The 25,215-nt window shown below is 35.1% G+C and overlaps 1 pseudogene; it reads left to right on the top strand.

Annotated features, from left to right (window-relative positions):
* The window catches only part of LOC106001576, a 46,984-nt pseudogene extending 34,692 nt beyond the window's left edge, over nucleotides 1-12,292 (top strand).
* The last annotated feature ends 12,923 nt before the right edge of the window (nucleotides 12,293-25,215 follow it).

The raw sequence follows: 25,215 nt of genomic DNA, 5'->3' as shown, positions 1-25,215 counted from the left end.
GAGTAATTAGTAGAACATATATATTCTGTCCTCTTAACAAATATTCAGTTTTAATAATTAGGAGTTTTCAGGGAATTGAACTATTTTCTATTTAGTATGAGACAATATTAAAATAATGTTTTTAAAAAAAATAATGGCAAGTATATTCTGAAAAGTTTGTATAGTTTGATAGCATTCAAGTTGATGACCATCTGAAAAAGAAAGGGGCAATTAATTCAAATTAGAAGCCAAATATTGTTCATTTTTAAAAAAATGTAATACACATAGAATATCATTTAGTATAGAAATATAGTGAAATAATATTTTATGTAGCTTATTTTTAAATTTAATTTTATTGTCAAGGTGGTATATAGAAGGTGTTGCAGTAATTGTAAGATAGTGAATATCTAAAAGTCGAAATTTTTATGCCCTCCCTCATTTTTCTCACACTTTAACTTCACCCCAATATCCCTCACAAGTTATAATGTGAATATCCTACATGTTGTCTTGTGAGTATTGCTATTGCATTGGTTTGCCCTTTGTCCTAAAAGAAATCACATAGTACTGTAAAAACAATAACCACAAAGAAAAATCTCTGTTTCCATGTCTAGGAGTTCATTTTGCTCAGCATCCTCTTATATGGTTATATATACATAGCTATTGAGCCGTTCTGTTCATCCACTAAGACTATCTTAGCCATGATCTAATTATTACACATGAGGAAAAGCATGGAATCTGTTTCTTTGTGTCTTGCTTATTTTTCTTAGTATGATTTTTCCAAGTCTTTCCATTTCCTTATTAATTGGAAGCATATAATTCCACTGTGTGTGTGTTTAATGGATTTGTTCATCTTCTGAGTGGCATATTGGTTTAAATCATGATTGCATGTAAGTATCATTAGGGTCATACAAAAATGACAGATGCCACCTCCCCAGATATACTAAAATCACGATTTCTAAGTAAGATAGTTTTTGATGGTGGAACAAGTGTTGAGATACCTGAATAAGTCTAATGTATTTCTTGCACTGAGTTAGGCAAGAAGACATCATATAGGATAAAAATGGTAGTGACAAAATATTCCCTTGAGAAAGATTTAGGAGGCTTCCAGAAGTATGAAGAAATTCAGATAATTTTGAAGTATTTAGAAATGCAAGTTCAAGTATGTTTCTTTAAATAAAAATTATGTAAGTGGAAGGGCAAAAGAAGAGGAAGAGAAGAAATAACTGACAGCAGATCATTGTTGCAAGTTAGAGTATAAAAAGAAATAATCTATAACTTCCCAGTTAAAAGGAGACCAATATAATACGTCCCACTTAATATTTACTTGGCTTTTTCCTACTTTAATGCTCCAAAACAAAGACTTATAAGAAAAGTTATGTGATTGCCATTACTTCAACCAGAAAACTAATTGTAATGAGCCCTCTTTTTCTCACATTGCACTTGGAAAATAGTCCATAAGTTGAAGATGTTGTGGCTGATTAGAATCAGAGTTAGGGGCTTCTCCTTGTACAATTATCCCAAAATACTTTAAAGCAGTTTTCACCCCAAGATATCCAACTGCATTGTCTGAAGCTGTAATTTGAACACACCCTCAAACGTGAGTATGTAATTTGAAATTATACTTCAGCATTTCCTTGACACATTCTACTTTGTGCCTTTATCTTTTTTGCACATTCCATTTGAGTTCATAGTTGCTCTATTTCAATTTCATCTTTATAAACTACTAAGAACATTGTTCAACTACCACTTCTTGTTTGCACACATCCAGTGTATGTATCAAGGTACTTTGTCTATGATAAAAAATAGGGTAGTACTCACGCTCTGAGGAAAAAATTGCAGAGTATAACCCTATGCCCACATTAGAGGGTGTAGAATTTAAAGCAGTTTGAGAAAAACAGTGATATTAGAAGTGAAAACCTCCCTAGGGACATTTGCTTGGAGCTCATTAGTTTTCCCAGGAGAAATATAAATATCCACAAAATTTGGAGCTAATTAGTAAGTAATCAATTTAATACTAGATCCTAGAAGTTGTGTTAATTCAAGTCACCATTGTATTATTGTTATATCAGAATTCTTCCCTATTTGCCAATGTGTATGAGAAAATGAAATGTTTGGATTAAATGGTGAGGCTAATGTCTGAACTCTTCCATTCAAAAAAAGCTTGAAGTTTATTATAGCACTTCCTACATATAAGAATTTGTGGCAGGGGCTGGGAATGTGGCTCAGTGGTAGAATGCTTGCCTTGCAGGCATGAGGCCCTGTGTTCGATTCCTCAGCACCACATAAGCAAAAAGAAAAAAGCCAGAAGTGGTGCTGTGGCTCAAGTGATAGAGCGCTAGCCTTGAGCTGAAGAGCTGAGGGACAACGCCCAGGCCCAGAGTTCAGGCCCCACGACCGGAACCAAAAAAAAAAAAAAAAGAAAAAAGAATTTGTGGCAGGTTGATTGACAGGGTTATTTAAGCATGGAGATATCCCTAACAGGAATTAGATTTCAATAAGTTATAGGGCAGTTATGATTTGTTAATGTTTATTGAGGCATTTTCTGTTATAAAGAAGAATCAATTCAAGGAGTCTTCAGTCACATCAGTGAAGCTGTATGTTTTACCTAATACTTGGTGTTACTTGTCCTACATTTGTGATGATTAGCCTGAAAAAATATCCAACAATATTTCAATAAAAACCCAAACTGATGTGGATACATGAATCACTCATTGGAACTGTAGGACAAATTAGGCTTGTCTGTGCTGTAGTTCAATCTCTAATCTTTCTAAACAGTCTTGAAACGTATTCACAATATACCTCTAAGGAAAGTTCATGAGAGTTAAAATTGTATAATTCTTCTAAGGTCAGGATAAAAGCATTTGTTTCCAGCATTTAAAATCAACAGGATCTGTTGAATTCATGGATCCAGAATTTTATAGCTTCACATTCATATCACAAAATTTTATCAATATGACTTTCACCAAAACACTGTTCTTATTGAACTTATCTATGTCCTTTTACTTTTCAAATCCAAATAGAATATTTCCTTCAAAATATTCCTGCAAATTCTTTCCTTCCTTTACTTCTATAAATCTGTGTTTATTGCTTGTTTCCTTATTTATCTCTTTCACCCAATCTTGTCCACACTGGTGCTCACATTGCTCACACTTGTGTCAGAATTTTCCTTTTCCTCCTCACTTTAATAATGCCCCCGATTTTATTATTCTTTTGCATATTCAAGGTCCTGGATATTTTGATGATGTCTAAACAGACATATATTTGCATCTCTTTAACATAAACCTTAGAACTGAGAGTTTTTTCCTCTAAGTCCATATTTTCCATCTGTAGTCCTTTTCACCAAGAATATAACTAACAGTTGCCAGTCAGAGATGTGGATGCATTTTAGATTTCTTCTTACCTTTCTTTTTACCTTTCTTACCCTCCCCTTAAATAAGATGAATGATTAAGATTTTCTCAGTTTCTGTCACTAATACAATTTCTATGTACTCCTTTTTATGCCCATGACACCAGCCTGTTACAAGTATTCATCACTGGTAACCTAGTCCTAAAACAACCGCTTACAAATTATGCTTTTTTTCCCCAGAGTCTTTTCATATTGGTCCTCTCCATCACCAAATTACTCTCTTTGTAAGCACACAGAGTGAAGAGCCTAGACAATAATTCTAGTATCATTATTTACTCAATACATTGACTGTTTGCCTTACATTTCTCATCTATAAATGGATGTAATCTACCAGAAATATTGAAGAATATTTGTTGACTTCTAGAACAAGAAAAAAAATTTAAGAGTCCTTACATTTTCCACTTTAGCTTACAAATAAGGAAAGAGTCAAATTCAGTTTGTTGGTATGACGTCAAAAGTTGTTTTATGCAGACATAAAAATAAATTTTAACTCCTGGCACTATGGCCTATGTCATTTTGTGATAACTTCAGATATGTAAGTGGTATTATGTAAATTGTGTCACGTGTTTACAGCTGTACTGAAGGACATACTCTTAATAAATTATTGGAAATATTCGTTATTGAATATTACCTATAAGAGAATGTTATTTGAATTAATCACACTGAGTAGAACACTATATCTTAGTCCATCAAAATGTGGAAGTAAAAGATTTTATTTATAAGAACACAATACCAACAAGAAAAGTGAGTATACATTAGAGAGACTGCAGGAATAACATTAGGGTTTTTACTGTCTCTACCTATTAATGTAATTATATTTCTTGGTATAGAAACTCTCCTCTTGTTATTATTGTAGGTAATCCAATTCAGTTTATAACTATGTATTCAATGTGGGAACACTAGCTTCAAAGAAGTGTAAAGTTTTTCCTTTTCAATCCCGTTATCATTGTCAGGCTACACTGTGGTCATGATCATCATCTTCATCAAAATTATTATTAGCATCATAAGTACTAATCAATTCAAATCTTATATGTGCCTATGATTTTGCTATTATTTGTCTTTTGATTAATATTTTTAATGTTAACACTGTGCATGCATCCATATTAAAATTTTGAACAAATAAAGAAACAAAAAAAACTAAACAATATCAGGTAGCTTGACTATGTGTTTATAACAAATTATTGAATAGATTTTTGAAGCATTGCTAATTCCTAACCAGAATGAATTAACTTCCTCTCTTCCCCTCACTTACACACAAATATTTAAGAGTTTGGACAGAACTTTTTCAAGTAATATACTGTAAATATTACTACAAAATCATATGTGTATCTAAAATACCCTTGAAAGTAAAAGCTCTACTTTCTATTGAAATATTAGTTATTTTATTCTAGGAAACTTTTAGAAAAATAGACTGTCTATCTTTGAAATGTAAAAGGTCAAAAATAGTAGCAAATTAGAGTGAGTCCGCCTTCAGAAATATATGTGTGTGTGTGTGTGTGTGTGTGTGTGTATATATATATATATAATATATATTATTGTTATGTGCAGAATGACATTTTTAGAGATTGTCATCAGAAATATATACATATCTAAATTTATGGGTAGAATGATGTACACTATAGTGAAACAAAAATCTTAAAACATAATTAAAATAAAAACTACATCAAAAAGTGCCAGTGACTCACTCTTATAATTCGACCTATTCTGGGTAATGAGATCTTAGAAATGTGTTTCAAAGTTGCCCAGACAGAAAAGTACTTGTTAGATTCTTATCTCCAATTAACCACTAAAAACATGAATTAGCTCTCTGCCTCAAATTGTAGATTGCTCTCCTTGAAGATAAAAAGGCTTAGGGATAATGCCCAGGCCTTTCCAAAAACAACAAAAACAACAACAAAATGTATCACATTAATTTCACAAAAGCATCTTTTAACTGCTGTGAACCTTTCTTAGAAACATGAATACAAGCCCCTGGAAAATGTTAAGTAAAAAGTATAGAATATTTAGGTTTATATTAAAGACGTGACTATTTAGATTGTTTAAGATATTTAGGTAATGAATAGGATTAAGAATAATAATGGGTAGGTAATATATTGGGACTGGTTTGCTATTCTATTTTATGATAGTAATAGAATGATATTTATAATGATTATATTAAATTACTCTTGCTTTATATTTCAATTATAATAACTGATAAACATTTTTAAATGTTTCCATTGGGAAGGAATATCAATTCTTATGGAATTTCAGAGCAATTGAGAAAATTTTTCCACGGCTGGTTTGCTTTAAGACTATATTTCTTTTGTTGTTCTAGTTTTCATATGTACATAGAAATTAAAATTCCAAAAATTCAATGGATGTTGGCATTCAGGAACATCTTCATAGATATTAATATTGGAGTCCCTTAAGTGGAATTGTTTTATTTCATTTGTTACTTTCACAAATAAATCAAGATGATAGTGTATTTTGTTTCTTTTCACTGCCATTGGCTCTTATCTTGAGAATACTTTTTCCCTAGCAAAGTAGAGAAAACAATTGGATTGACCAAGTAACATGGCTTTCATAAGATGCAGATGCGTAGATTTGTGTCCTCTGTCATTTGCCAAAAGTTTCTTCCAGAAAAGGTTATCAATTATTTATAAGTGTTGCTTAATTCCTAGGTATTCCAGTTATCACATACACTTTTTGATTTAGTTATCTCTGAATAAACTTAAAATAAACAATTAAAAAATACTTAAAATGAACAGAAATCATATTATTGTTTCAAATACTGCAGTTTACAAAGTTTATAAGCAAACACAGAAAATATCTTTTTATGTAATCTACATTTTGTGTGAAGTATTTTAACAATAGCTTTTTTTTGCTGACATGTAATTCACCTGAAATATATTATCTCCTTTTATTTTATGCATTTTAGTGATTTGGAAGTGAATTGTACAATCATAGGTTTTCCAAGCCTAAAATTTTCACAAATTTGCTTTTCTTCAAATAGAAATGCTGTAAATTTTAGAACAGATATTAAAGTAGATATAAGATTCAATTACAGGAATTTGTCCAGCATACATCCTAGATAGTGATCCTTTTCAAAATTTGGTTTTGGGATTATTTCCAGGGTCTCACACAAAGGATTCAAATGCAATCTCAATGAACTACATTTCCTGTCCAAACAAGTTTTTTTACTTCTCTTTAATACATACATAGACGTGTAATGGATAGAACCTATTCAATTCTCTTTGACCATTTGAAAACTTTCTTGCTTTAATGATTGAAGTATTATACAAATTCATTTGCTATGTGGAGTATATCAATTTCTCCACAAGTGTATTACTATATTTTGTGTCATCTTTTTATATTATAGTCCTACTAGTGAGTTTTCTCTTTATTTATTCTTGGATACTAAAGAGGAACTTATTTCATATGCTCCTACTATCTACATATATTTTTTAAAGAAATATCCTATTTTGGGAAAAGTTATATAGAATTAGAAGATATAAAAATACTTAGACTCAGAATCATTGTAGCATTAACATTGTAGCATTAACAAATATGTGTCTTCTATCTGTTAGATATTTTTTCACTTCTGTAATATTGTCCTTTGAATTATGACAGAGTATAAATTGATATTATCCAGATTATTCTTGCTTTTCTTTACCCACTAATGCTTTCCATGTCATATTTTAGAAACTTTTACTGATCCAATGCAATGAATTTTTATGTTTATGTTTTATGTTTTACATCTCACATTTAGTTTGATAATCATCTTCTATTTAAAAACTTTAAATTTTTGTATAAGGATTGAGGTAGTAGTCTAAGAAATTATTTTAAATAGAGGGAGGCAATAGTGCCACAACAACCATTTAAGATTCTATTTTTATTTCATAAAGTCATGGCATCCTTTTCAAAATCTATTGACCATAAAACTGAGATTTTTATTGTGAAAATACTATACAGAGGGGTTACAATTACACAACAGTATTAACCAAAGCATGCTATTTGCAGAGGAGTATTTAAAAGGTGTAATTTCTTATAAAATTGAACTTTTAATCCAACAAAATGAATACCAGGAATCTATCACTTGGAAGATGTGAGCGGAAGTCAAAGGGAAGGAATAAAGAGAGTTATGGAGGAAGAGAGTGAAGGCATATTATTCAATGCAGATAGTATGAAACTAGAAAACATGAAAGTGGTGTGAGGTTTGGAAGGGTATAAGAAAGTTATTAAAGATCCTTTGTACTTATAAACTGACTTGTGGAATGGAAATTCTTTTGAACAACTATTTAATAAAAATATAATTAAAAACAATGGAGACATCTGATCTTCAACTGTATTCTCTTAAACCATGAATCAATATAATAGTTTCCTCCTCAGAAATTTTCTTTGCAGGTATTTTCCTTATAATGTCAGAAAACTGACCAATGCAATGAATATCAATATATCACATTGCCTATTGTAAATAGACACAATATAAAAATCACAGTAAAATTGTTAGAATTCATCACATGAAAAAATAACAGGTAGAAAGTATCAAATGCTGAATGATAGTTTTTCCAAGTACTTTACCTATAGTATCTAACTTAATCCTCACAATAATCCCATAAAGTGGAACTACTTTCATTTTCAATTCTCAGATGATGGTATTGACATCTTCAGAATTGGAATTACTAGTAGAGCATTGCACACATGGTAAGTGTTAGCCTGAGGCCCATCTCCCGCTGTATCAAATAACCTCATTTTATTTTATGACTAAAATACCAGCACTTAGTCTACTAATTCTAGGAAAATTTCCCAGAATTATTGTGTACACTCTAATTATATTTGTCTTTATCTTTGTTAGAAAATAGGTAGATGTAATATGAAAACTCCAAGTTCATAATCAATTTATACATCCCTGGTGAAAGGAACTGCTAAAGTATAACATTCTTGATTTCTAGCTCAAATAGTAGAAGTCATAATCTATCCCTTCACTCAACACTGCACTGCCTGGGGACCCCATTTCTGTTTAACACAGTCATACTGAAAGAGTGTCCTGCCCAATTCCTGATGGAAACAGACTGCAGGTGTTATGGACCAATCATTTCCACATTGTAGCTCACCTAGGTGGTTTACCATTAGAAGTATTTTGATTGCTTTTTATACCAAACATACTGAGAGAAATATACAACTTTAAAATGTTATTAAAGCAAGACTGATATAAAAATCACCTTTGACCCCAGATAAATATTTTACCTTTCATATGCCCCAAAATGCCGTCTGATCTATCATTAATGTTAGCAACAAGGGGTTAAAAATCATAGACACCAAGACTGAAGCATGAATTAAAGACTCTCCACCTTATCAATACAATTGGTTTAAAAAGTCATCAATACTACTGCACTTTTAAAATTTTCTTATGAAGATTCAATTATAAACTATTAACAGTTGAAAATAACTCATTTTCTTGGGAGTAGGACACAAAGCACAAGATTAATCCGAATCATTTTAAAGGACCTTTATTTATACTATAAATTCACTCCCATAATTACAATGATATGATAAATAACTGAAGTATAGAAACACAAAGGAAGTAATTTAACTGCATCATCTACATTCAATGGACTGTGTTAATAGAAAACAAAGTTAAACTAATAATTAGCTTACCAAATTCACTTACATTCTTTTATTCTATTTCATTTAGTTTCATAAAAACTGGATTTTCATAAGATGATGCATAAAAAGCCTATATACCCACATACATTTTCAGATCTTAACAATATTTATTTCAGAAATGTCTTTAGCTCCATAGTCAATGAACTGAAATAATACTAAAATATTCAAAGGGTTTTCAGAAATTGCAAGACTCGCTCTGGGATGTTATTCATATTGGAAAAGATATTCAAAAAGCCTTATTTGTTAAGTTGCGATAGTTACTCCCACAAAAGAGCCATTAACCCTTTGCATGTACAAAACAATTTCAGATACATCCACTATCTAAAGATGACACATGCTTTTGGTTTGTTTGTTTTTGAAAGGAATAGCTAACAAGCATATCAACAATACTGATTTTTCAGTCAATATGATGGGATATTCAAACTTGATAAATATTGGGTTTATTACCTCTTAGTGTGAATAGATATGATCTTACAAAGAAAGTTATTTTCAACAGAAAGCCAGAAAGAGTTTATCAGTTTTGTGTTTCACGGGAATAACCAGAGAGCAATACCTATTTGGTCCAGTTGGTCAAACTTACTCCATGAGCATATGTTAAAAGTATAACAAATTTAAGAAGTCAAATACATATTTTGTAGCGACAGTTGTCTTCCAGCACTAATTTACTACCTAAATATGTCTGAATCTTCTCACCTAACATATAATAAGAGCTGAAAGCGTTCTCTTTCATCTAACTTAATATTGTAAATCCTTTGATTCTGATGATATTATTTGACAAATAAAATGTACAAAAGGGTGGTCCAACTGAAATGACATGACAGAATATTGATACATAAAAACATTGCAACAAATTCAGCTCTTTTCAGCCTCACCCTGTCCACATTGGCAAGCAACATTGAAACAGCACATGTACACATATACACATACACACATATGCACACATGTACACACACCTATAAATGCATGCTAAATTCAAATTTTATTGTTCAAAAAAAGTTCAAATAAAAAATTAATGATTAGTACAAATGATAATTTGCCTTACTACAAAATAATACACAATCCAGTCACCACGGATGTTACGTTTTACCTGTCTATCCACATGTGACCACTTAATTTATATTTAATTAATTAATAAACTAATTAATTCAATCATTTGCTTGGTGCTAATACTAAGTCTTGAACTCCGCACCTGTCTCTGTCCCAGAATTTGTTATTTTTTTGTTTTAGTTTTCTCAAGGATATCATTTTATTGCTTGTACCACAGCTCCAGTTCTAGCTTTTGTTGGTTTATTTCAAATCAGAATCTAATGGACTTTTTTTTTTGTTTGGTCTGGTTTCAAACCACAATCCTCAGACTTCATCTTTCTGATTAGCTAGGATTAATGACATGAGCCAACAGTGTGGCTTCTAGTTTTCCTCTATAGTTATCTAATGCGCATACTTAGATAGTAATTTAAAAATGAGAGTATAGAAGCAAGATGTACGTGATGATACTGTCCTGTCAGAAATTCAAGTTAGTAATGTAAATTACTTCTTAAGAACACACACAAAAAATACCATGATATAGTATAAGAGAACTCACAATTGGACATATGAGCTTTAAGAGCTTTCTAATAGATCCATTATTAATTGGTACCCAACATTAGAAAAAATGTATAATGTAGTATTAAAATAGAAGTCCTTTACATGACTACTTACATTCCTTGTTTTTTGTAAGACACTTGTTTTCATCTAAAAAAGTAGGCCTGTCTATTTTCTTCATGTGGTTTCAATGATTGAAGGTGCTTAATGAGAAATCAAAATGTATTAGTAGTAATTTGTTATCAATTAAATCTCAATTTTTCTTTTTGGAGAATATAATGATCAAAGAAATAGTTGAGAATCAGCCAGCAATTGTTCAGAATCATGCTTCCAGTGCAAGTGGATCAACAGTAAGTAATCCTCAATACCATTTTCCACAAAGTTTTGTCACAGATACAATCGGCCTGCCTTCTCTTGCTGCTTTCATAGCCTGGACCTATTCCTTCATTGTACATGAAAAGTGTGATTCAACTGATTTCATTAAGATCTGTTCCTAGAATTATCAAGGATTTAGATTCTTGTCTGCAATATGATTAAACCTATGTCTCTTCCTGTAGGCTGCTAAAAATGTATTTACCAAATTCAAGTAAATACATAAATTCTATTTCCATCTTTTTAAAACATAAAATTCTTCTTGCTCTATATATTGATCAGAGGCATGCATTTGTGGCTATCTAGGTCATTGCACATCTGTCTCTCTTCCTCTCTCTTTAATGTTTCTCATAAATAATAGGATTTCTCTATAATTATGGTAATTTATTTTGCTTTTATATTTTTGGTTGCATCATTTTACTTTCTGCTCTGCCATTTCCCAAATCATTTATATAGAAGGCATTATTTCTTCTCATTCCTAGAATAAGCTGCACATGAAGACACCACTGGTCCTTATTTTCAGTCTGTATCTTTGAATACGGAGGAAAATCTTTCCTCTGCTTCCATCAATTCCCTACTCTCCAGTTAGAATAATTTCTAATAGTAAAAATGTAAAAAGGGAAAATAAATCATGGTGAAAAAACAGATGCAGAATATTCTCGGGATTTTTCTGTACAGTTCAACTAACTTGAAGTATTAGGGAAATACTTGGACACCTCATTCCCACTGTCACTCAAAGTCTCTGGTTAGGCAATTCTGATGAAGACGAGGAACATGATGAAAAAGTGGGGAATGGTATCAATTGCAAGAAAAAAATGGAGGAAGATCCATGCAACTTTCTTCTTTCGGCTGCTGAAAATAATAAGGTTATTACAGTGCAGAGACTACTTTCCAAAAAGGCCACTCATGTGAATACTAGGGATGACGATGAGTATACCCATATTCATCAAGAAGCCTACTGTGGACACTTAGACACTGTCTGTGAGTTGGTGGCTGAAGCGGAAGATATTCATGCAATAACTGTAGATGGCTGGACAACCCTGCGCAGTGCTTATATGTGGAATAATACTAGAGTGGCTTTTTTCTTACTTCATCATGATGGAGATGCCAATGGCCCCCTTGCATCTTGCTGATGGAAATAGAGTTAGGAAAGACATGTTGGATCTGCTTCTGTTGAACCATTATGTCAAATCAGGTCTGAAGAACAACTTGGAAGAAACTGTATTTGATATTGCCAAAAGGATAAGTATGTATCACTACCTCTTTGAAGTTTTGGAAGGCTGTACAAATTGCTCTCCTAAGTCATAATGGTTCGGTTAATTTCAAAAATGCCATTTCATTCTGTTTCTATCCAAATATTTTCACAATCCTACTAACAACAATAGCTTACTGCACCAATTCATGTTTTCCATGGAAGTCTTCCAAGTCAATTGCCTTACTTTGATGTCAAAATGTATTCAAGAGTTAGTTGTATACATCTATAATGATTTCTGGAGAGTTTTTGCTTTTTTATTGTAATTAAGTGGTTACATAATTTCCCTAATTTCACAGTATTGTGGGATAGTGACACTCAGTTAAAATCGCAAACACATTCTAACATTTCTGGAGAAAATTGTCTATCGCAGTCTATAACATTTATGAGTTCCATGAGCTTTGCAATACTGTTATTTCTTCCACATTGGTTGGTATGTACATTTCTTTTGTTTTGCATAACATCAGCTGTTCCCTTTTTCCCATTTGTTCCCTCCCGTCTATCCCTGCCATTAACTTGCTTAGTTCATTTTGGTCAATATCTAGTGCAACTAATGGATTTTTCCCTCATGTCCTTTAGTTCTAATTCGTCTTCCTGGTTCCCCTTCATTGTACACATATACACCATACATGTGATCAGCAGCATGGGGTTATTTAGTAGAGATTTGACCAGATGAGTGAAAGTCCTTTGTTTCCTAAGTCCTGTTAAATATGTCGTATTACCTAGCATTTTGGTTTTAACAACCACTTATCAGGGAGACCATGTACTGTTGGTCTCAATGCTCTTGGCTTCTTTGCTCAACATGATCACCTTCTAGCTCCATCCATTTCCTTGCAAATGCCATTATTTTGTCATTTCTAATGGCTGAATAATATTCCATTGTGTATAGATACCACAATTTTGGGATCCATTCATCTGTGGTGGGACATCTGGGTTGTTTCCATATCCTGGCTATTACGAACAGTGCGGCAATAAACATGGAGGTGCATGTGTCCGTGTATACTTGGTTCCTGTTGTTCAGGATGGATGCCTAGAAGTGGTATGACTGGGTCATAAGGGAGGTCAATATTTAGCTTTCTTAGGACTCTCCAGACTGTTTTCCAAACTGGTTGTATAAGTGTACATTCCCACCAGCAGTGTAGTATGGTTCCTCTTTCTCCGCATCCCCTCCAGCATTTGTCATTGGCTGACTTGAGGATGTGGGATTTCTGACTGGGGTAAGGTGGAATGTCATGGTTGTCTTTATTTACATTTCCTTTACAACCAGGGATGGTGAACACTTCCTAATGTGTTTCTTTGCCATTTTTATCTCTTCTTCTGAGAAGTCTCTCTTTAGTTCCCTTTCCCATTAAGTAATTGGTTTGTTAGTTTTGGGAGGACCTGGTTTCTTGAGATCCCTGTATATTCTGGATATTAACACCTTGTCGGATATATTGCTGGTAAGTATTTTTTGCAATTAATTGGTTGTCTTTCTAGCTGGGTTGTGATCGCTAGAGCTTTACAGCTATAGCTTTGCTATAGCTTGTTATTGTAAGGTAGTCCCATTTGTCATGTCTCACTCCAATTTGTTGTGACCCTGAGACTCTGTTCAGGAAATTCTTTCCTGTGCCTATAAGTGCCTATAAGTTCAAGTGTCTTTCCTACTCTGCCTGCAGTGGTTTCAAAGATTCAGGTTTAATGCTAAAGTCTTTAATCCATTTTGAGTTGATATTGGTGTAAGGTGATATGCTGGAGTCCACTTTTATTCTTCTTCATGTGGCCACCCAGTTTTCCTAGCACCAGTGGTTGAAGAGGCTGTGTTTCTTCCATTGTCTGTCTTTGGTTCCTTTGTCAAATATCAGCTGACTGTAGGCATGTGGATTTATTTCTGGATCTTCTATTCTATTCTATTGATCTTCGGGTCTGTTTTTGTGCCAGTACCATGCTGTCTTTGTTATTATGGCTCTATAGTAGAGTTTGAAGTCCTGCATGGATATCCCTCCCATGTTGTCTTTATTCTCTAGAATTGTTTTGGCTATTCTAGGTCTTTTGTGGTTCCATATGAATTTTTGGACTGTTTTCTGTATTTCAGAGATGTACATCATTGGGATTTTAATAGGAATTGCATTGAATTTGTATATTAATTGGGGCAGTATTGCCATTTTCACTATATTGTCTGCCTATCCAACAGCATGGGATGTCTTTCCATTTCCTAGTGTCTTCTATAATTTTTTCTTTAACTTTTTATAGTTTTCATTAAATAGTTCTTTTACATCTTTGGTTAGGTTAATTCCTAAATATTTTATTTTAGGGGAGGTTATTGTGAATGGGGTTTCTTCCTTTATTTCCCTTTCTGCTTGTACATTGTCAGTGTATAGGAAGGCAACTGATTTTATTGGATTGATTTTTGTATCCTACTACATTGCCGAAGTGATTTTTGATTTCTAAGAGTTTGGGGATGGAGTTTTTGGGATTGTTAAGGTATAGTATCATGTCATATGCAAAAAGCTATAGATTAATTTCTTCTTTCCCTATGCGGATCCTTTTAATGTCTTTTTCTTGCCTTATTGACCTGGCTAGGATTTCCAGGGATATATTGAACAGGAGTAGACACAGTGGGCATCCTTGCCTTGTTCCTCATTTTAAGAGAATTGGTTGTAGCTTTTCCCAATTAAGTATAGTATTAGCTATTGGTCTGTCATAAATGGCTTTTAATGTTTTAAGAAATGTTCCTTCTATTCCTATTGTCTCCAGAGATTTTAGCATGAATGAATGTTGAATTTTATCAAAACCGTTTTGTGCATCTGTGGAGATAATCATATGTTTCTTGACCTTGGTTCTGTTGATGTGTTGGATTATATTTATTGACTTACGTATGATAAACCATCCCTGCATCTCTGTGCTGAAGCCTACTTGGATTTATTGTATTTTTTTATGTGTTTCTTGATTCTGTTAGCTAGAATTTTGTTAAGGAACTTTGCATCTGTGTTCATCAAGGAAATTAACCTGTAGTTCTTTTTCTGTTGGGTCTTTGCCTGGTTTGGGGATGAGTCTGTTATTGGCATCATTGAATGAGTTTGGGATAGCTCCCTCCTTCTCTGTTTCTGTGAAGAGCTTGAGGAGTATAGGTATCATTTCTTCTTTAAAGGTCTTATACAATTCTGTTGTGAATCCATTTGGTCCTAGGCTTTTTTTTCTTTCTTTTTAATTTTATTATTATTTTTTACTGTGAAAATATTGTACAGAGGGGTTGCAATTACATGGGCAAGATAATGAGCATATTTCTTATTAAGCATTGTAGCCTCCTCCTTTGTTTCCCCTTCCCATCTCTTCCCATCCTACCACCGCCCACCCACCCAATCCTCCCCACCACCAAAGTTGTAAAGTTCGTTTTCGGCATGACAACTTGTACTTATTGTTGCAATGGGTCGACCTGTATCCTTATATAAACGACTTGTTTTTCACCTTCCCCTCCACAAATTATAACGACATGAAAACAGTGAAAGAATGGTTATACTGTGGGGAAGGGACATACAAAGTAACAAAGAAATGATCTTATTAATGCGTTAGAAACAATCACGTGAAAGAGATAAACATTTGAATACATATCTTAGGGTTCATTTTCCTAACATCACCTTATCTGGCATTTTCTGCTTGACTCATACATATACTAGATATTGCAATTAAGGGAAACCATGGGACCTATGATTCCTTGGGCTTGGCTTACTTCACTTAATATATTTTTTCCAAGTTTTTAGATTTCCTCATAAATGGGGCAATGTCATTCTTTCTAATGTAGGCATAGAATTTCCTTGTGTGTATATACCACATTTTCTTGATCCATTCATCAACTGAGGGGCATCAGGGTGGGTTACATATCTTAGCTATAGTAAATAATATTGGAATAAACATGGTTGTGCTGGTGCCTTTAATGTGGTCTTGTTTGTAAACATTTGGGTAAATGCGCAAAAGTGCGATTGCTGGGTCATAGGGGAGCTCTATGTGGAGTCTTTTGAGGAACCTCCATACTACTTTCCAAACTGGTTGAACAAGTTTACACTCCCACCAACAATGAAGTAAGGTTCCCTTCTGTCCACATCCCCTCCAGCATCTGTTTTTGTTAGAGTTCTTGATTTCTGCCATATTAAATGAGGTGAGATGGCATCTCAATGTTGTTTTGATTTGCATTTCTTTTATGGCTAGGGATGTTGAACATTTCTTCATGTGTCTATTGGCCATCCTTCTTTCTTCTTCAGAGAAGTTTCTCTTTAAGGCTCTAGCCCACATATTTATTGGGCAGTTGTTTCTTTGAGGATTTCTTGTTGGGAGATTTAATTTTTTGAGTTCCAAGTATATTTTAGATATGAGACCCTTGTCTGTTGTATGGCTAGTGAAGATCTTCTCTCAATCCGTAGGCTTTCTATTGATCTTGCAAGCTATATCCTTTGCCATGCAGAAGCTCTGCAACTTCATGCAATCCCATTTGTCCAACCTTTCTTTGATTTGTTGTGTTTCCGGGTCTCTATTTGGAAAATTTCAGCCTGTGCCAAGGAGACCTAGGGTTTCTCCTATTCCATCCTGTAATGTTTTCAGAGTGTCTGCTTTGACTCCGAGGTCTTTGATGCACTTAGAGTTGATTCTGGTACAGGGTGATATATAAGGATCTAGCTTTAGTTTTCTACAAGTAGTTAACCAATTTTGCCAGCAACATTTACTGAAGATGCTGTCTTTCTTTCATTCTGTTTTTTTAGCTCCCTTATCGAAGATTAGATGGCTCTAGGTCTATAGGTTCATTTCTGGGTTTTCAATTCTATTCCATTGGTCCTGTGGTCTGTGCTTGTGCCAGTACCAATATGTTTTGATTACTATGGCTTTATAGTAGAGTTTTAAATTTGGTTTTGATATTCCTCCAGTACTGTTCTTTCCACTGAGGACCGTTTTTGCTATTTGTGGTCTTTTATTGTTCCATATGTATTTTTGGATTGCCTCTTCTATTTCCTTGAACAATGAGGTTGGAATTTTGATAGTTATCACAATGAATTTGTAGATAGCCTTGGGAAGTATTGCCATTTTCACGATGTTGATCTTTCAAAATCCAGGAGCATGGGAGTTTTTCCCATTTCTAAGTTCTGTTTTGATTTCCTTTTTCAAGTTTTTAAAGTTTTCATCATAGATTCCTTCACTTCTTTGGTTCAGTTAATTCCTAGGTATTTTATTTTTTGTGGGTGGGCTTTTTTTGTTGGAAGACTTCTGATTGCTTACTGTATCTCGTTGTAGCATATTGGCTTATTTAATTGATTTACTTCTACTTTGCTCAATTTGGGCAACATGTATTTCTCTAAAAATGCATTCATTTCTGCCAGGTTTTCTTTCTTTAGCGAGTATAACTTTTGAAAGTAGTCCATTAAAATTGTTTGGAAATCTTCGGTACATGTTGTGATTTTTCCCGTGGCATCCCTCATCTTGTTAATATGGGTTTCCTCTCTTCTTTTCAAATCAGTCTTGCCAAATGTCTATCAATTTTATTTATTTTTTCAACAAGCTTTTTGTTTGGTTAATATTGGTTATGATTCTCCAAATCTCTATTTCAATAATGTCTGTTCTTAGTTTGGTTATCTGTCTCTGTCTAGTAAATTTAGGTTCCATTTTTCATGTTTTTCTAGCTGTTTTAATTGCAACATGAGATTATTTTGTTGGCCTGTCTATATTTTCTTGATGTGGACACTGAGGGCAGTAAATTTGCCCTTCAGGACTGCTTTTGCTGTGTCCCACAAGTTTCTTTGCAAAGTATTTTCATTTTCATTGAGTTGTAGAAATTTTTTAATTTCTTCTTTAATCTCTTCCATTACCCAGGCATTGCTTAGAAGTGTGCTGTTCAATTTCCATGTATTTTAGTAATTTGTGCCGTATGCTTTGTTATTTAGAACTGGCTGGATACAGGGGATTATGTCAATCCCCTTGAATTTGCTTAAGTTCCTTGCATGAAATATGATATGGTCTATTTTGGAGGAAGTACCATGAGCTGCTTAAAAGAATGTGTACTGTGTTCTTTTTAGGGTGAAATACTTGGTAAATGTCAGTTCTGCTTCAAGTATGGCTTCACTTATCTCAGTCGCTTCTTTGCCAATCCTCTGGTTAGTAGACCTGTCCTTGGATGAGACTGGGGTGTTAAAGTCTCCTAGAATTTTCATATTGGATCTATTTTATTCCGTAAGTTTGAGAGTATTTGCTTAACATATTTGGGTGCACCAGTGTTTGGGGAATGTAAGTAGACGATGGTAATATCCTCCTCTTGTATTGTTCCCTGCATTAATATGTAGTGTTCATCCTTGTCTTTTTGCATTGATTTTAATGACAAGTTCAATTTCTCCTATATCAGGATTGCTACACCTGCCTTTTTACTAGGGGCATTTGATTGGTAAAGCCTTTTCCAACCCTTCACTCTGTGTTTGTTTGAATGTTTGGCTTAGAGGTGAATCTCCTGAAGGCAAACAGATGGATGGCTCATGTTTTAGGATCCAATTTGCAGTTCTTTTTCTTTTGATTAGTGAAGTAAGCCCACTAATCTTAAGAGATAGTATAGAGAGATGCATTATGGTCACTGTTTTTCTTCTTTCCTTTCCTCCTGTGCTTGCTCAGGTAGACTTCTATTAATGCCTGTCTGGGTGCAGGTCCCGGTTCGTGGTTGCTTTTCTCAGGTTGTGTTCCACCTCTTGTAGTGTTTGTAATGCTGGCTTAATGTTTATGTATCAATTTAATTTTTCTTTGCTATTAAAAATTTTCAGTTCTCCATCGAATGTGAATGCTAGCTTTGCCGAGTATATCAGTCTGGGTTGGCTCATATCGTACTTTCCCAGGCCTTTCTTGCATTAAGTGTCTGTGTGGAGAGATCTGTAGTGATTATAATATTTTTCCAGTTGTAGTATAGCTCCTTCTTCATTTTTGCTGCATACAAGATTGTTTCGTTATCATTCAGATCTATCATTTATACTATAATGTGTTTAGAAATGTTTCTCCTGGGATCCTGCTTGTTAGGTGTTCCATATGCTTCTGTTATGTAGGTAAGATGTTCTTTTTTGAGATGGGGAAAATTTTTCACTGATTATCTTGTGGAATAGGTGTTGCATTCCCTTGCTTTGATATTCCACACCTTCGTATATGAAGGTTAAATTTCTTGGCACTATCTGCTTGCTCTTGAATTTCCCTTTGGCATCATTTAAGTTATTTTTTCATATCTCTCATTTTTTGGTTCAGTTGATGTATTCTGTCTTCTGTATCTGACACTCTATATTCCATTTTGTTCATTCTGTTAACTGTGGCTTCCATTGTGGTTTGCATGGAGGAAATGGACTCATTTATAGATTCGATGTTGGTTTTCAAAATACTAATCTCACCTCTGAATGAGGCGTATACTACCCCTAGTTTGTCACTTATGTAATGGCTTAATGAGGTGTGTGCTGCCTCTATTTTTGCATGCATCTCCTGTTTGATGCCCTGCATCTCTTTCAATATTTCAACCCTGTGTTCTTTCAATTTCTGGTGTGTTTCTCGCTTTATATCTTGAGTCATTGCCTCCAGCATCTCTTGGATGTAGTGTTTGTCTTCCATTCCTGCTTTGCTCCCACTGTGGCTATCCCCTGGGTAGCTGCTGGCTTTTAGTGATAGCTTGCTATCCTAGGTGTTGATAAACCTTGTAATTTTTCTCTGTGATTTTCTCATGGGGATTCAGGGATTATTGCAGACTAATCTGAAATTTTGTTTTGGTCAATAGGTGTCTGTCTTTGCCTGGTTACTGTTTCTGTGCTGGGAGAGTCTGTACCTGATCTCGGTTATATTGGGGGCCGACCTCCAGCTGCTGGTCTGACCCACACAGGGTTGTCGGCTCTCTGCTGTAGATCACTGGCAGTTCCTGTCTTTAGAAGGGTTGAGCAGCCTAGACTGCTCCTGTTTGTTCCTACAGGTGCTCTTGGCGAGTCCGGATGTGTTGGATGTACTCTCCCAGATGCTGGAGTCTGCTATGGGCTCCTGATATTTTGTTTTGTTTTACTTTTTGGCTAGTTGTGGGCTTGAACTCTGGGTTTGGGTGCTGTCCTTCAGCTCTTCAGCTCAAGGCTGGCACCCTACCATTTTATCCATAGCACCTCATCTGGCCCTTTCTACTCATGTGCTGCTGAGGAATCAGATCCAAGGCCTCCTGCACCTAAGACAAGCACTGTACTCCTAAGCCGCCTTACCAGCCTGAGCTCCTGACTATTTTCAGGTGCTGGCAGCCTGTGTTGTCCAATTCTCAGCCTAGAATATATGGGTCGGGTTCTTGTGGGCTTTGGACTTCTCTTGTCCTGAACCCCTAGGTCTTTTGCTGTCACAGGCATGATTCCAGGGGGTGCAGTTCCCTGTTTTTCTCCCCTCTGGTGAGGCATATGCTCAGCTTCTGATTTTAGTTGGGAGGTGTTGGTTATGTTGCTCAGGCACCGGATCCCCAGGCCTGGTCCCGGCCCCCACCCTAGGCCCCACTGGTTTGACCTGTGCTGCTGTGTATCCCACCTAGATTGCGCAGCCTGGAGTACACAGTTCAAATTTCTTCCACCATTGGGTGTCTTGACCTAGGGGCGCTGTTCCTGGCTTGGTCATTTAAGCTCCCTTCCAGGCTGTCTCTTGTTCTAGCCTGGCCAGCTGAGTGTGCTCCATTTGCTGGTGGAGCTCGTGAACAATTTATAGTTTTAGTGGGTCCTGTGATGCAGGTTTGGGGTAGGGGGTCTGGGGATTCCCACCAGCTCTGGTCTCCCTTGAGGAATACACTGTCCCCTGCAGGGTACTCAACCTGGAGCTTGTTGTTGTTTCTGTGTGATATAGGTTGCTGGTTGCAGTTGCAGCCAGAGTTCAATTGAGGTGATTGTGGGCTGGGCTGAGAGGTGGTGGCTCTGTGTGTTTCTGTTCTGTCACTGCCTCCATTGATGCTGTTCGGGTAAGCTCCATGGGATGGGCCTCCAGCCTCCACCCAAGGGGCCTCTGTGCAGGTTCTGAGCGCTGGCATTTGTCTCTGTTTGCACTCTCCGGATCAGTACCTGTTCCTTTCAGTTCTTCTGTTCTGGTGTTCTGTGGGCATCTGGTGTATCTCTGGGGTTCCTGCCATGAGGCTGAGTGGCTTTGGTGGGATGGAGCCTCTCTGCTCAAACGGAGAGTGAGGGGTAGGGGTGGGAACTTTGTGTAAGCTCCATGCTCAGCGGATTTTTCATTCTTTATGATCAGCGGGTCTGACACTGGTACCTCAGGGGGCTTTGGTGCAGGTGATCTGCAGACAGCTCCCTGTGTCTCTGGGACACTGGCAGCTCCCACCGGGCCAGGCTGGCCATGGCTTGGCGTGCTGCTGTGTGGCCAATAGATGTTGGGGGAGGGATCTTCACGCTTCTCTGTTGTGAAATTCTTCTTTTTAAATTTTTATTTTTTGTTTTTTTCTACCTCCTGTTTTTCTCTGGATGTTGGTCTTTTTGTTTTTGTCAGTCTCTTGGGGAGATTAAACGTTGGAACTCAAACTCTCTTTTTGGTTGGGGAGAGCTGTGGCGTTCCCCTACTTCCCCGTAACCATCTTGGTCCCCCTTCGTGTTTTTGCATTTTTAATCAGAGATAATTTTAATTTATATGTTGAAATGAGTACTAAAGAAACTAAAGATATTTCTGGTGCTTACCTGAAAAATTATACTTTAAAATATTTTGTATTGTTTGTATAATGCCCATAATCTATTTTATTCTTTCCTAGATATAAGACTTTGAATACTACATTGTTTTATAATATATAGGTTCATTAATAAATGTGTCAGATTGCATTCCATAAAGAAACAGTTTAAGTGGCTGGGAAGTTGGCTCAGTGGTATAGTGCTTGCCTTGCATGCCTGAGGCCCTGGGTTCGATTCCTCAGCACCACATAAGCAAAAAGAAAAAAGCTGGAAGTGGCGCTGTGGCTCAAGTGGTAGGGCACTAGCCTTGAGCTGAAGAGCTGAGGGACAGTGCTCAGGCCCCACAACCGGACCAAAAAAAACAAACAAAAAACAAACAAACAAAAAAAGAAACAGTTTAAGATTCCTTTTTACTAGGTCCTTATAGTATATTTCTTTGGAATAAAATGACAGTGTTGTGTAATTTTATAAAGATTATGCTAAAGGCCTTTCTAAGGCGAAGATTTAATACACTGATGTCAAACTAACTTTCATTTATATGAATTACATGTATTGTTATACTTGTAATTTTGTAATCAACTTTTTAATAATTGTTTTCATTTCTTGCATCTGAAGAATGAAAAATATGGAATAATTCACAGATTTTCTTATCATCCTGTGCAATTGCCATGTTAATCTCTGTATTGTAATTTGGGTATATGTGCTGCTGAAGCATGTAATGTCCTCTAAATTTTGGTAGTTAATGATGCAATCTTCATACAGGATTATATCCTTGGGTGCCTATTTGTAACAAAGAAACCTTAATATTCCTAACAATGCTACTGATCTTATTTCCCTAAAATTCTGTGCATAATGGAAAATAATTATATTGTTCAGTCTATTGCTCACATTTGCAATTTTTTTTGTCTATGACTATTTTAAGCCTTTTTTATTTTAGATTTGATCATATTTGAAGCATTTTTAGCTAGGTCTAAAAGGGATCGCTTTTTCAAATATTTATTTTTCCAACTGAGTTAGCTCTGTGGAGCTAATGGATTCAAAGTAAGCCTTGCTTAAGAGTTCCTTGTAAATTTCTGCAGCTGAAATTTCACAAATGAGGACATATTGGCACAAATGTTTACCTGACACTTTACCCTTCTTCCATGTAGGATCAGACCAAGCAGAATATCTTACCCTGAGAGTGTAAATTGTCTTACTTGAACAAAACAAATCTTAGTTACAAGGGATCATAGAAAGATGAACATTTCAGACAGAACTGTTCAGACTAGAAGGTTTTTTATCAAAATATAATTGTTTATTATACCTACCATTTCAAAAGTAGCTAAAGCCAAGAAGGTGAAAAAATTGTTCATATGAATGATTACCTAATGTCCTGGCCTGTCTGCCTTCCAACCAGGCAGAAACGTACACTATTTACTTTCTATCACCAAATATTTCATAGCTCCAGGAGAAGTCCATATGTTTCTCCTTGTTATTAGACCTTAAATGGGTAATGTTTCCTCTTGCCTCCAGTCTGTAAATCTACAAAAGGTAAAGGTTTAACTCTAACTCTACCAAACACTGAGGTAGAGATAATGGAATAATACTTTGAAACAGAGTTGCTTTTGATACCCTAACCACAACAGAACAATGCAAAACATATGCCCTTTTTTATTATATTATATATAGTTATTTATTTTATAGTTATATGTGCCCATTTTATATTTCACACAGTGAAACTTACTAAAATCAATTGATAATTTGACAAATAAATTGATATTTATTTATTTCAATAAACAGAATTGGAATATAAATAATTAGGTTCAGAATATATATTAGAATATAAAAAGTATCAATGCAATGTCTTCAGTATAAACTTGTGATACATTTTTTACATTGTAAAAAATCAACGTTGTTTTCCTCTAATCTATAAGAGATTTTACTCTGATGCTCTGTTTATTGTTTTAACTCACTGGCCCCAAACTGTTTTTCTCCATATTTCAGGAGCAATCCTACAGATTGTGTTCCATTTGTGCTGATCTGATATATAAAAGACATTTTTCTTCTATAGACCCATGGGTCCTAGTATCTTATGGCCGAGTTACCTGCATCATCAGATAACATGGGCAAGACTTATCACCTAGGCCTATGCAACATGCAAGCAGAAAGTAACTGATAATCCATCTCAATTTCTCATTTCTTTTTTTTCTTTTTTTCTTGTGAAAATACTGTACAGAGGGGTTACAATTAGATGGGCAAGATAGTGAGTACATTTCTTATCAAGCATTGTAGGCTCCTCCATTGTTTACCCTTCCCATCCCTTCCCATCCTCGCTCCCCCCATCCAAACATCCTCCCAAATTGTAAAGTTCGTTTTTGACATGACAATTTGTACAGTGAAAGCAGGGGTTATACTGTGGGGGAGGGACATACTAAGCAACAAAAAATAACTTTATAATTGCGTTTCAAACAAATGCATGAAAGAAAAAACATTTAAATACATATCTTAGGGTTCATTTTCCTAACAACACCTTATCTGACCTTTTCTGCTTGACTCATACATATATTAGATACTGCAAAAAAGGGAAATCAGAGGACCTATGTTTCTTTGGGCTTGGCTTACTTCACTTAATATAAATTTTTCCAAGACTTTCCATTTCCTAACAAATGGGGTAATGTGATTCTTTCTGATGGAGGCATAGAGTTCCCTTTTGTATATATACCACATTTTCTTGATCCATTCATCTACTGAGGGGCATCAGGGTGGGTTCCATATCTTAGCTATAGTAAATAATGCTGTAATAAACATAGATGTGCTGGTAGCTTTAGTGTGGCCATGTTTGTAAACATGTGGGTACATGTCCAAAAGAGGAATTGCGGGGTCATAGGGGAGCTCTATGTGGAGCCTTTTGAGGAACCTCCATACGGCTTTCCAAAGTGCTTGAATAAGTTTACTCTCCCACCAACAATGAAGTAAGATTCCCTTCTGTCCACATCCCCTCCAGCATCTGTTTTTGTTAGAGTTCTTTATTTCTGCCATATTAAATGAGGTGAGATGGTATCTCAATGTTATTTTGATTTGCATTTCTTATATGTCTAGGGAGGTTGAGCATTTCTTTATGTGTCTATTGGCCATCCTTCTTTCTTCTTCAGAGAAGTTTCTCTTTAAGTTTTTAGCCCACTTATTTATTGGGCAGTTGTTTCTTTGAGGATTTGTTGTTGGGGGATTTAAATTTTTGAGTTCCAAGTATATTTTAGATATGGGACCCTTGTCCATTGTATGGCTAGTGAAGGTCTTCTCCCAATCCGTGGACTTTCTATTGATCTTGCTAGGTATGTCCTTTGCCA

Source organism: Dipodomys ordii, unplaced genomic scaffold, assembly GCF_000151885.1.
Source record: "Dipodomys ordii isolate 6190 unplaced genomic scaffold, Dord_2.0 Scaffold322, whole genome shotgun sequence".
Taxonomy (NCBI): Eukaryota; Metazoa; Chordata; class Mammalia; order Rodentia; family Heteromyidae; genus Dipodomys; species Dipodomys ordii.
This window is presented reverse-complemented; position numbering and strand designations above follow the sequence as displayed.